The 13180-nt window shown below is 38.8% G+C and overlaps 1 protein-coding gene across 2 annotated transcripts in view; it reads right to left on the minus strand.

The window, feature by feature from the left end:
* Nucleotides 1-9421, minus strand: part of LOC127409824 (disheveled-associated activator of morphogenesis 1-like) — a 94737-nt gene extending 85316 nt beyond the window's left edge. For both annotated transcript variants that reach the window (XM_051644669.1, XM_051644668.1), the window contains exon 1: nucleotides 9083-9421. The gene's annotated coding sequence lies outside the window, so the exon portion shown is untranslated. The remainder of the gene's footprint in view (nucleotides 1-9082) is intronic.
* Between the last annotated feature and the right edge of the window lie 3759 nt (nucleotides 9422-13180).

A 13180-nucleotide genomic window follows, 5' to 3' on the forward strand; every position in this document is an offset into this window, starting at 1 on the left:
ATGACTAAAATATATTTATCTACCATGGTATTTACAGTTCATGGTACTCCAAGGTACCTCAAAGAAAACCATGGTAGCACCAAATTACTTTTTTGTTAGTGATGTCATGATGTTGTTAATAAATAGTATTAAAATAGTTTTAATAGCTTGAACTTTATATTATAAAGGTTAGATAGGCATTACAGTTCGAGAGAAGTTTGAATGGAACCAATGCCCTATTTGATTATCAATAAGTCCGATCAATAATAAAAGATATAGCACAAGTCAGAACAGTCTGCAGGTCTGTGCCAAGTTTGGAAGATGTAGCTCGAAAGCTCTAGGAGAAGAGTCAGAAATTTTGTCTTAGTTTAGATTTTGAAAAACCCATACATATGTTTGTTTAATAACAGCATATTCAGACATGAATCATCAAAGTCACAATTAATGTTTTTCTTGTCATTAACAAAAATCAAAATGTATGAGTGGTCAGGCCCTTACAAAGCATTTTCTCACAAGAATTCACACCCCTTTGTATGTGACAAAATCGATAGAGGAGGGGTAATGTTACATGATCACCACTTTAAGCCTACTGGTGTTCACATTGGTACAGTAACTGCATTAATCTTCCAACCCGGCTCACCTCTGCCTCTGCCGAGGGCTTAAACTTCCCCGTGGGCCTGTCCTGACAGGCCACATTCCGCACGTAGCCAGCCGATCTCTGCACATCCCCACTGCCATCATGCACTCTCTTGTCACTCTTCCCATGTCCTCGAGGCACAAATGACAACTGAGTTAAAGTCTGTGTTCAAAACAAACACTCCTTTAACAGCTTCTGCTGGTCCCTGCTAACTCCCACCCTTAAATGACACAAAGTCGATCTATCTTCCTTGGAACATGCAACACTGAACGCTAACACTTTTTTGCTTATTGACTTCTCAACCTATGTGAATTTTGGGGATTTTAAAGCATCAGGACTGCCATCAATTTAATGTATTAATGTATCATTTTTTATGGTGCCGTACCTATTGCGACTCAACTTGGCGACCTACACACCCAAGTCATTCTAAACAAAACAAAGCATACAGAGTGAGGAGATGCAGTAACATTTTGTGTTGTGTTGTTGATTTAGAGATTATGTATAAACACTCTTCCAGTCAGTCAGGTCATCAGGAGGAAAGAGAAATGAAAGAAAAAGAAGTTGAAAGACAGGAATGAGGGCAATGTGTCAGGATGTACTGGCTGTGACTTTATCCATTATGACAGAGTATACACCCCACACGCCATCAGGGACTCCTGAAAAACAAGGCCATTTCTGCCCCACTGTTGCTGCATATGCCTTCTCTCTCAGTCTATTTTTCCATATTACTTCTCACCTTTTCCATATCCACATCACTCTCATGAGAGCCAACTTTAAGACTCGGCAAAAACTAAGGGCACTTAATCAAATAACTTGGCTGGAGAAATGCCAAGATAAGAAAGGAAGACTTGACATCATACACTTGGGATGTAGCACAATAAGATGGTTAAATTAGATAACAAAAATCAACATACACCGATCAGCCACAACATTAAAACCACCTGCCTAATATTGTGCAGGTCCCCCTCGTGCCGCCAAAACAGTGCCAACCCGCATCTCAGAATAGCATTCTGAGATGCTGTTTTGCTCACCACAATTCTACAGAGTTTAAGTGAGCAACGTGTCAATACTACAGAGCTGTACACACCATGCTAATTAATATTTTTCTCTACCGCCGGACTCACTTTATTCCCGCTCCTCGCTCCGCACGCGTTGCCTCTCTCTCCCTGCTATAGACATAAGGTGCCACATAAACCCTGATAAGTAGAGTTGCAGGAGCAGTTATTTTAACAACAGTAGCGGAGACACTGTGAGCAGCAATATAGATGGATACTAGCAATTTTCGCATAAACACATTGCAGAAAACAAGAATGAAGCAAAGTGAAACTATCTTCATCTGTCTGATATATAACTCCGATGGTTCTGCTAAGGCAGGTATGTGACAGGACAAGTTAACCTGGCGCCTATAACGTTTTTTCCCCCGTCTAAATTTAGCTTAATTAATCAGCATGTTACGAGCCTTTCATAATAATCAAAGATGTCATCATCTCTGGCATGGATGGAAAATAAAGGCAACCAAAACTTTTTTGGTTAACTAGTAATAACCAAATTACTAGTTATCCTAGAAAAGTTCTCTGCTGTTGAGAACGTTTCCATTATTTCATAGTCAGCCTATTTATAACTACAGCCTACTGTATATATCCATATATAGCAAACAGTATTTTTATGTTGCACTGTTATGCAAAATGTTTGTTTGTGTTAGTAGATTGTCACTTTAAGGAATATATAAAAATGGTCCATAAAGAGTTAAATTTTATACATTTTCTTTCAGGGGACACTCCTGAACCCCGATACAGTATTGTTTGATCTATGAAAAGGCCTCCTATGTCCCATACATAGGTATGTATTCTGAATGTAAAAAATATATTCAAACTCCAAAATTGGACTGCTGTCATTCAGCTTTAAAACAAACTGTGGATCTTATCTTTTAATATTCATATCCAATTGCCCTCGACTGATGAACTCTATGAAATATTTTAATCTTTTTGCAGAAAAGATCCCTCAGACCCCAACACTTTGGTTGCTATACCAGGTCTATACCAGTTGTAAACAGGGTCACTGCCACATAATGAAAATTCAACAGAGCAGCAAACACAATATACAGTCCTCTTGTTTACAGGTTTTTGCACTAGTAAATATTAGCTACACCCAGCCAGAGTACTAAAAAGCTTTAATGAGTTATTGTAGGTGAACTTAAGACTCTGCAATGTTTATATTTGGTTGCCTAGATGCAGTAACTGACCATATCCAATGAAGAGTCAACAGGACCATTTCTCATGCGCGAATGTCATTATGACACAGTGCCCTGGGAGTGACTGGCAAATCAGATTTCTCTCAGAGTGCTGACAACAAGACAAGAGGTAAAGATTATGTGCACTGGCCCTCTCTAACGTTTTGGCACATAAATATGGGAAAATAGGCGTTCCGTATGGTATGTTATCATTTCAGCCAAAATACTAGATGCTACAGCTAACATGGGACAGTTGGCAACCCTAATGCTGCATTCGATTCAAATGGAATAGGATATTCCTACTTGATATCTCCAATCTCCAAGCATAAATGCATTCCATTTCCAGATGCTTGGAAGATGACGTTTAAGGAAACAAAACTACAATGCTCCCATTAGCTTAGCAGGTGTTTGACTGTCACTAGACATGTCTCCTAGCAATCCAGTTCAGAAACAATCTGCAATGCTAGCATTTGTGCTACAGGTGTACGATTATCAAAAGAGAGTATAATTTACCATGTTTTGAACACCTGCTACTCTGCTAAAAAAATTTTTAAACATGCTTTAATATCATGTAATGTAGGAACTTTTACTCATTTATCGATATTATTTAATACAAGTGAATGTTTATCATTTATTTTGTATATCATCCTGGGTGCAGACATGATGGAATTACGACTTCAAGTAGCATTCCATTGCACTTTTCCCAGTAGGAAGTTGGAAAATCAGACTTTCCAAGTTGAATGCAACGCAGCATAAGATCATATGGGTTCCATCATCTTCACACCTATTCACTGCACCGTTGCTCATTTGCATAAAGTTAAACCATGTAGTCACAAAACGGTGAAGTCTGGTTGATGAAATCAGCTTTTAAGGTCAGTACATACCAAAAAAAAAAAAAAAAAAAAATGATCATATGAAATAAAAGGGGTTAAACATATCCTCAGACGTTGAGAAATAATGTTTCTCAGTGCAGCACTGATTTTCAAATGTAAAATCCCCACACGTCACATTTCTTAAATCAACATTCTGGAGAAGGACACTGGGGAACCTTGGAGTGCTCCCCCCAGAACGAAGACTCCTAGACTATTCTGGAGAGTGAGATATAGTCCAAGGCTTTCAAAAGAGGTGTTGAGTAACACTGCGATTATGAGAAAAGCCATTCATTAATCATGAGGGTGGCGGTAGCTATCCGTCTCCCCCTCATGTTACAAGGAAGTCGACATGCTATCTGAACGGAAGACTAGAGAGCTCCATAGCCCAGGCCAGACAGGGATTCCACCGATCCAACCTTGATATGAACCCAAAGCTGGGGTTCAGATTCCACACTCCCTCCTGTCAGGGGTAATTTAGAAGGAAAAACGGGAGGGTAAGATGAAGAGGTCTGAATGTGTGCTCCCCTTGCAGACAGCCTGTCAAACATGTTCTGCAGACAATGAGACCACCACCATCCCCCCTCTTAACACTTGCACAAACTGCTTACACAAGCGCACTCACACACACACACACACACACACAAGTATGAGAATTCCTCGCCACACAACGACACTCCCTCTGAGGGGCAAGGCAAAGCTGGGTTAAGCAGAACAGTATGATGATAATGTTTGAAAGACATTAGTTATTTTCTCAGGGGTTCATTACACAAGCCAAGTTTACTGTAAATTACCCTGACCCTTACCCGACCCTAACCCATGTACAACCAATTAAATGCATATCCTGGCTTTGCTTGTAATGAAGACAAACATTTAAACTTCAGTTCACTCCAAAATCTAGAACATATCATTTTAAAGATGCACTCAGTAATTTTTTCCTCATTAAAAAATTTGTACCCCTAAAGAAATTGTAATTTTTAAAAAATATTTATAAAATTATGAGCACTCACATGAGATGAAGACTTCAGTCATATTAGTAACCTTATAAAAGCTATGGGGGCTACCATGCTAAGATCAGATGACCAGTTGAATCCTACTCACTTAATCTCAGTAAACAAGCTGTTATTAAACACTTTCACTCATGGATTAAACTAATTATGGCTCACTGTGAATAGTGAATTTCTGCAATGGAATCTGTATTTAAAAACCATTAATTTTGAATAATGCTGCATCCATGAGCTAGGTGTCAGTGTAATTCCAAGACAACACAAACAAAAAAGTTACTGAGTGCACCTCCAAGTGTAGTTGTTTATTTGTCCATCAGTGTGAAAAGCAATTGGATATCACATAGTCAAACAACAGGTGATATAGACACGCACCGTCCTTCCAAATTATTGCATTGTGAATTCAGCGGCAGTAGGTTGAAAGTTGATCGGTCTGTGCTTATCGAAATTCAAACAACTGCCCCCAGTGGTCGAAGCTGGAAGTGTTGTTGAATGCAAGGCCACGTGTGGGCCCCAGTTTTTGGGTGAAATGTCCTCAGAGTATCGCCAAAACTAATTGTATTTTCAGTTGCAAATTATTTAATACAGTCACCAGGAATGCATGTTTTATTAACCTTACTCCCTAAGCAAAACTCCAACCCTAAACCTAAACCCAAAACTGTCAGTGGAGTAAAACATTTATTTTAGAGCAAAAAAGCAACCTCTGATTACTTCCTGGTTTCCTGGGACCAGAACTGGTGTGTTGAAGGTTGCAGGTCAGTAGAGCCAGAGGTAAAGTTGATCGTGTTTGAGTTGATGCAAAAATGTCATTTGTAATTTGGCCGAATTGGGCCAATTTACTGGTACATGAACATTCGGAAGCAATATTTTATTTGTGATATTGTTGAACCTTACTCTTCCGGTAGGTCAACTGTAGCACTTTCAACAGCAGTCATGGGTTTGATTCCAAGAAAATACACATACTGATTAGTTTTCGACTGATATATTGCCAAGGCTGATAAATCGGCCGATATTCTAAATATTTTAATTATCGCATCGGCTAATACGTTTTCCCCTTTGGCAGATTTGTTTCTTGAGGGCGCTGAGAATCGCCTGCTTGCATGTGAAGCGACTGAGACATGTAAACGACCAGTCACGGTTCATTTTGTTGTTACGTGCCATCTTGTTACTACAATAATAGATCGGTGTGCAACAGAGCCGCGGCAGACGCGTTCGAGCTCATAATGTTAAAGTGCTCGCCTGTTTCATTCTCCCTCTCTCTCCTCAACAGTTGAACTTGTAACTTTTAACTGTCTTGTCTAATGATAAAAAGGCAAATATCAATAAAACTAATATCATATACCATCTGCAAATATGTGCATATCTCATTTAAACAGATGTAATAAACCAACATCACACAACTTCAGCAGATTCAGCATCCTGTGAAGCACTCATAAATCTTCCTCTGAAGCACATATTCTCTCCTCAACAGTTCCTTGTAACTTTTCTAATGATAAAAGGCAACTATCAATGAAACTTCTATTATATACCATCTGCAAATATGCAGATCTCATTTTTAAAAAATTAATTCACGAACCTCATGAAAATCCAGCGTTTTCTTCCTATCTAGCGCTCATCTAATATCTTCCTCTGAAGCGCGTATTCCATCAGCCAGAATCAAAAGCTTAGGATTTTCAGAGTTCCTCTGATTCACAAATCATGACGGTCAGTCCGTGACAATCCAAGCAGGTGAACCAGGCTGTTTGAACTGTCAGGAGATTGCTGCTTGCACTGGATCCGCACGAGCATGTGAGTGCAACTTCAAAGTAAAAGCGCTTCATATGCGCTAGGAGCAAATGTCTTATTCACTATGCACTGTATGTGCGATTGGTTTAATTCGGTTTTTTTGGAGAAAATGTGATTGCTAACGTGGACATGCCATCCATGGTTGCTGGACTACTGTGGGTACTGTTATTTCCTTCTTTGTAATATATTAACAATTTCTTCATGTGCAAAGAAATTTAAAACATTTCATGACTAAACAGAAATCAGAAGAAACTGCTATCTACCATTTTAAATACAATATTATTTTTTTAGATTATTTTTTACAAAGTTAATGTTTAGTGTGAAATTGAATAAATATAGAGTTTATTAATTTTTTTAGCAATTTTATGTTTATGTTATTTACTATATTAAATTGTGTGACATATCGGCATTGTATCAGCCTATCAGCCACCCTGCTCTCTGGATATCGGTATCGGCCATTAAAAATCCCATATCTGTCGATCACTAATACTGATAATGTATAACTTTAAGTTGCTTTTTCTAAAAGCATCCGTCAAATTCATAAACGTAAATCAGCTAAAGCCTTTTTGCTGATATGGTGGGTCGATGTAACCCATATTAAGATGCTCAAAGACAACGGGCATGTTTGGAGATGGTAGTCTGAACTTGCCTTGATAAGGTCTATGTAAGGGCCACGCCTGTCTGTGCAGTGGCCTGGGGGCCATGAGAGCTGTGTAGGCCATACAGATGAAAGGAGTTCAGTAGAGAGATACAGGTGAAATCTGAGACCCTGCAATGGCAGGAAATGACACCTGACTCAGATGTATGGCTGTTCGTTGGCTCCTTTGACCACTTTAATGCTTGATCCCATACTTCACCTGAGGATAGAGACTGCTTTACATCAGTGCTAACAGTTTTGCTGAAATACAAGGAATAAAGAGGTGTCCTTGAAGTATACTCAGATATATGGTGAGAAAGGTAAGTTTTACAGTTGCACCTGTGATTTCAGCCATCTTCTTCCTTTCCCCCAAGACCAAAATGTCAACGTACACTATGAATATAAATGAAACACTGGACAGACAACAAGAATTCTCTGTGTTTTGATAGCAAGATTAAATTCAGCGATGTGGAAGTTGGTTGGAACTGACTGATGTGTCAAAGTGCTGTTCTAAGGATGCTATCCACCCCTCCCTTCGCCTTTTGTTGCCATGGCAACGAGCACATGTAACACCGGCTGGCATTCAACCCTATTTTACACTAATCCAGGAACAACCGCAAAAAGATTCATTCATATTATTGATTACCTCTGCCTAAAACAGACTCTTCCACATGACCCAGTCAAATGAGAGCCTTTCAGCTCAATTAAAAAAAGCATGGAGAAGATAAACCAATTCCTGCAATCCAGTTAGTGAGCCACACCCTCTTATTAGAAACTGTTAATATTTAAATGAACCATTAGCTTATAATATAGCTGATAGGTCAGCAGAAATTATGAACACTGACTACATTCAAAGCTCAAAGATCTGAAAGGAGCTGAAATGTGGTTACCTGAATAATAATTTAGGCACAAATTGCGGTAGTCTGGCAAATGTGGTCATTTGGAACACCTAGCCTAAAATCTTCTGTGTACATTTCTTAATGTATCACAAGCAAATTCTAGCTTTCTAGCCTGGTTGTTATGTGATAAGGTCTCAGTCAATTGGTAGGGGTGACAATCACTGTAAACTGCAGAAATCGAAAGCGTGAAAAAGTCCCAGATAACTCTATTTCACCTTATCAAAGAAAACATTTATATTACTATAGCACTGAAAGGAAAGAGAGAAAAAGATTTGTAGACACTACTGCATTGAAAGTATAACTGCCTCAATCCTAACCCCCATACCTCTGAGGGTGGGGTGGTTCACTAAACAGATGTGACAGCAGAATTTTGCCTGAAATTAAAATAATGTAAGTAACCTCAACATGACAGCTCCAAGCAGAGGGTGGCTACAGTGTCTGAAATACACAGTAAGAAATGATCACTTATGCTGGAGTAAGTAGGGTAAAGGCAACCTAATAACTTTTCCTTTCAAGACCTCTCATTTCATGCCTGAGAGAGAACGCACCCAAACCCAGAGAAAGAGCAATACAGTGAGGAAAGATTATAGAATTTGTGACAGCCCAATGGAAAAACCATTGATAAGAAAATGAGGCTAGTAATAAAAGGGCCATTCTGCTCAAGACAATTTCTGCTCACAGTGACCTCCTTATCTTCTCTCGCCCAACCCCTCCACATTAAAATGAAGAGCATGAAGACAGTAGTGCTGCATCTTGTCTCGTCACCAAGTGCTAATTCAAGAGCTCCAACCGGTAGACGTTTTAGCACACTATCAGACTCTCTTGATCACTGCAGGGCTGTACATGTACACACCGCACAGTGAGAGAATCCACACCTGCCCTTCAAGGCTTTACAACCAATTAAAAAGCTCAGCTGCCCTCAAAGAGAGAAGAACACTGAGGAATCATACATTTCACACTGCAACCCATTAGAACAGACTGACATGAGAGTGAGAAACCTTAATGACATCTAATGTAAAAGGCGCTGCTTGGGCTAACTTACCTTTTATGCCTTTGCTTATGGTCCGTTTAATATTACATCCCTCAAGAGGAAATAAGACCGGTTCCCGAAAGGAATGACAAGGGCAAATAATCTTCAACAAATGACTTGAAAAGCATTTAAATTTAAGGGTGTCACTTAAGTAACCGGAGTCATTCTAAACAGAAAAATACCATAAATCAGTCCCAGAAGGCTTCCATTAGTGCCATGCTTGAAATCCTCAAGCCGGTTGTAAGGAGAAGCCACGAACACAACCAATCCTCCACGGTCAACCAGTGAACACATGCGTCTCCCTGCTGTTCAACTGCCCATCTCATACAAATGCCCACCACCCCCGTCTTTCCTTTTCTTTCTCTCTATCTCCGACGACACAGGCACAGATGTTTCTATTGACAGACCACGCCTCTTTTCAACACTCAGATCTCTCATAGGATCCAGGCAGAATTTAGACTCCACCCACTGCTCTTCACTTCTCTCCCCCTCCCGCTCTCATCAACCCCTTGTGTTCTGCTGCAGCACTGTTTACAGTTTGTTTGGAGAGGAGCTGTTAAATAGACAGCTAAGGTGAGTGTGTGTTCACTTCTATTTGCGAGTGTGTGTATGGGTGGGGGACTGTTCAAGAGAGAGGGAATAGGGCCTTAAAAATTAAAATATGAAAAGGAAAGTTTGCTCAGAACCAGAATCTAAAAGGATATTAAGATATCTTTCATTCTTCTGGAGTTATAGGTACTCCAACTATGGAAAAACAACATAATTTTTGGACTACATTTTTGAACATCACTGGCATATAATGCAACCAGGTGTGCTGAGGTCACCTAATTTTATTAACAGACCTATGTTTATGTAAAAATAAAAGGCTGCCACCTTTCTAAAGTTGTAGTGTAGTCATGTAGTTTTGCTCCAAAATCATAAGTAAAACTTGTCATTTTAACTCCCCTCTACATAATAACGGATTACTATTCATGGCATCATATCAAAGACTACATTTTGAGCTGGGGATTTCTGGTTGAGTTGACATGGAATAAGACAAAGTCTTCAAAAAACTAAATCCGGTATGCTCTGAAGTTCTTCAAAAAATATATGAAGGTGCTCTTGAATGAGGAAATAATAATCCAAAAAGAAAAAGGAAAATCAAGGCACACTTCCAGATCAAAAATATAGTTAAAAAGCCTTTATTGTCAATGGCTATAACAGTTAAAAACAGTGGAAAAAAGAGGGCTGCAAACCTACGCGTATCGGCAAAAATGCCTTCTTCAGGGTGCCAAAAGTCTTTCTCTTTCAAGAACACAAAAAAATGATGACTCATCTTGTTCACAGGGACAAACACAAATGTTTCTCAGTCAAATGCTGTCTAGAATGAGAACGTCCCCTCCCCCTTATACCACCTGCCACTGACAAGCAATAGCAAATTATGGTTACCCAACTGGCTATGTCCTGTTCAAACTGTTTTAGGAAATATATCAACACAAGGAAGAAAATTGTTTTCATCAAACCATTTCATGGGTTCTTCAAGTTCTCTACTAATCCAAATTTCTCCATTATGTAATATATCTCCTTTATTTTAGTTTTTTCAATTTCAGTCTCAAGCACCCATCTTGGACAGAACAGTGCTTTAACAAATGGTTCTACTTTATAGCTTATTGCCAAAAGCTACAACAAGATTTTCTTCAAGCAGCAGAGAATTGGATTAATGGTTTAAATAGCAAATTGAGGGAAATCTGATGGCAGGGGGTGATCTTTTGTTGGTGTTTGGCTCAAGAGACCGTGTGGCAGCTGCAGGAGAGTGTGGTGAGTACGGAACAAAACAATGAAGCCATCCTCCTGAGGAGCATGTGGAAAGCTTATCTGACAGTACCCTCTCCACCACCTTGGCCTGGAGCAAGTGAGAGAGTTGTCAGTCAGTTGATAATAAGGCCTTGTTTGCTGTTCTTGTCTGTCCAAGACAAGTACTATGTCCATGGTAGTTAAATATGACATGTAGAGGAGCACTCAAATATGAGTCTCTAAGGCCACGTTCACACTAATCCATTTTTGTTTGAAAACTTCATTTTTAGTTTCCTAACATCATCATTTGTTAGGAATAGAGAGCGTTTTTGGAAGTCCCTTTTTGGTGGAAGAAATTAGCATTCTAGTTTAGATAAAAGGCGTAAACATAGCAAAATCAATGTCTTTAAAAAAAAAAGAGAAATGTATTAGTGTGGATGCGACCTGAACTAGCAACTCAGAAACATGTATAGTCAGCCTGATCTCATGAAATTTACGTGACAATAGCAACATTTTTGCAAACTAAAATTACGTGCTTCATTACAGGTTTGACTGCAGTTTCCTCGCGAAGTGTCCAGTGGGGGGCGCGAAAAGCGAGTGAAATGATGTTGTAATCAGCAGAGGTTAAGGTGAATATTAGATGTTTTAATGAGTAAAAACTACCTCTTTAACCTAAAACTTTAACCTAAACTTAACCGATAGTGTCTTAAAAGATAAATGAGAGCTGAACAATGCAGACATCCTTACCCTAAACTAGGGCTGGGAATCACCTGACACCTCACGATACAACACATATTGCAATACACATCACAATTCAATATACTGCGATACATCACGATATCATAATTTGATTAAATTACAAATCAATTCCAATTTCAATTCCAATTCATTTGGGTATATTTCAGTTATATACTGATGTCTGATGAAGAGCATGTAGCTCAAAACATCATGATTTTGTCTCTTGGTGAGCTCATTTAATTGATTTGGAAGTAACAGTGTGTCAATATTGTTGTGTGTTTACATTAAATGAATACACAAATAGTTTAATATAAATATCGATATATAGATCTCAAATATCGATACAATATCATGAGAAATAGTGTCATGATATTTCTACCCTAAACCAACACCTAAATCTAACCGATAGTGATATAAAAGCAAATTCGATATGAAAAGCAAATTTACTGAAGCAACCACATCATTTCGTGTTGCTTCTAAGACACTTTCTCTTCATTTTCTCTATAATTTCAAGCGTCCTTGGCTGTGCTCGAAGTTCAGTCTCTGAGTCCAAAATCTAACACTCTCTCAGGTGAGCTACTGCGAAAATAAATCACACTGGAATCAGTGTGTAAATGTAGGTGGGTCTGTTCAGTAAAAGTGTTTTGATATCATATCGGTGTATGAGTAATTACAGTAATAGAACCTGAGATTTGTGTGAAAGTAAATAAAAAGCACAGCAGTTTAGCGCCTCTAGTGTTAATTTCACCAGGAAACTGGAGCAAAACTTGAAAAAGTGGCACGTAAAACTCAGTTTGCAAAAATGTAGTTATAGTAGCGTTCATTCTATGAGACTAGGTTGTGTACATTTGTAGCCCTTAAGAATGTATACACCAACACATATTGCCAAACAATGACATTTCTTATAACACGGTTTTCTGGGATCCTTAAATCTTATTGGACAATCACAACTTGGTCAGAAATTTTCCTATAATGACCGCTAAATCAGTCTCCTAGATCTGTACTAGTTTTAGGTCTCTCGTAACCCTCCATGGTCTCTTTCTTCTCACATAATAAAATTAATTCAATTCAAATCAATATTTCATGTCCATTTATTTGTTTATTTAGTAGGTAGCCATGTAATAAGCAAGATAATGTACAGTCAGCTGGTCATTATGTTGAAATAACCCCCTACAGAATGATAGTAGACTGTACATTATCCCTTACATAGTCCTTAAATACATAGCTTCGGTTGGCTTCATTATCTCCTAACAAAAGTGATGGCAGTCTACTGTATATGATATTATTTGGTCACTCTGACAAAGCATTTACTCTACTGTTTGTTTGTTTTTTTCACTTCATAAGGCTTGGTTGATAGCTGAAAATGCTAACAGTTAGGCTCAGTTCACCTGTTTAATCAACCACAGTTACATGGCAGGCATCTGCTCTGCTCAATAGACTTACTGCTCAAAAGCGCCACCGGCAGCTGCAAAAACAGACGAGCCTCATTCCCAATGGAACAGCCACAAGAGAGAGAGAGCGACAGAGACATAGAGAGGTGAAAGATTGCTTAGGGTTCTGATGCTTAGGCATCAGATTAGTAGCTAGAAGGGTTTTAAG

Source organism: Myxocyprinus asiaticus, chromosome 19 (assembly GCF_019703515.2).
Source record: "Myxocyprinus asiaticus isolate MX2 ecotype Aquarium Trade chromosome 19, UBuf_Myxa_2, whole genome shotgun sequence".
Classification (NCBI taxonomy): domain Eukaryota; kingdom Metazoa; phylum Chordata; class Actinopteri; order Cypriniformes; family Catostomidae; genus Myxocyprinus; species Myxocyprinus asiaticus.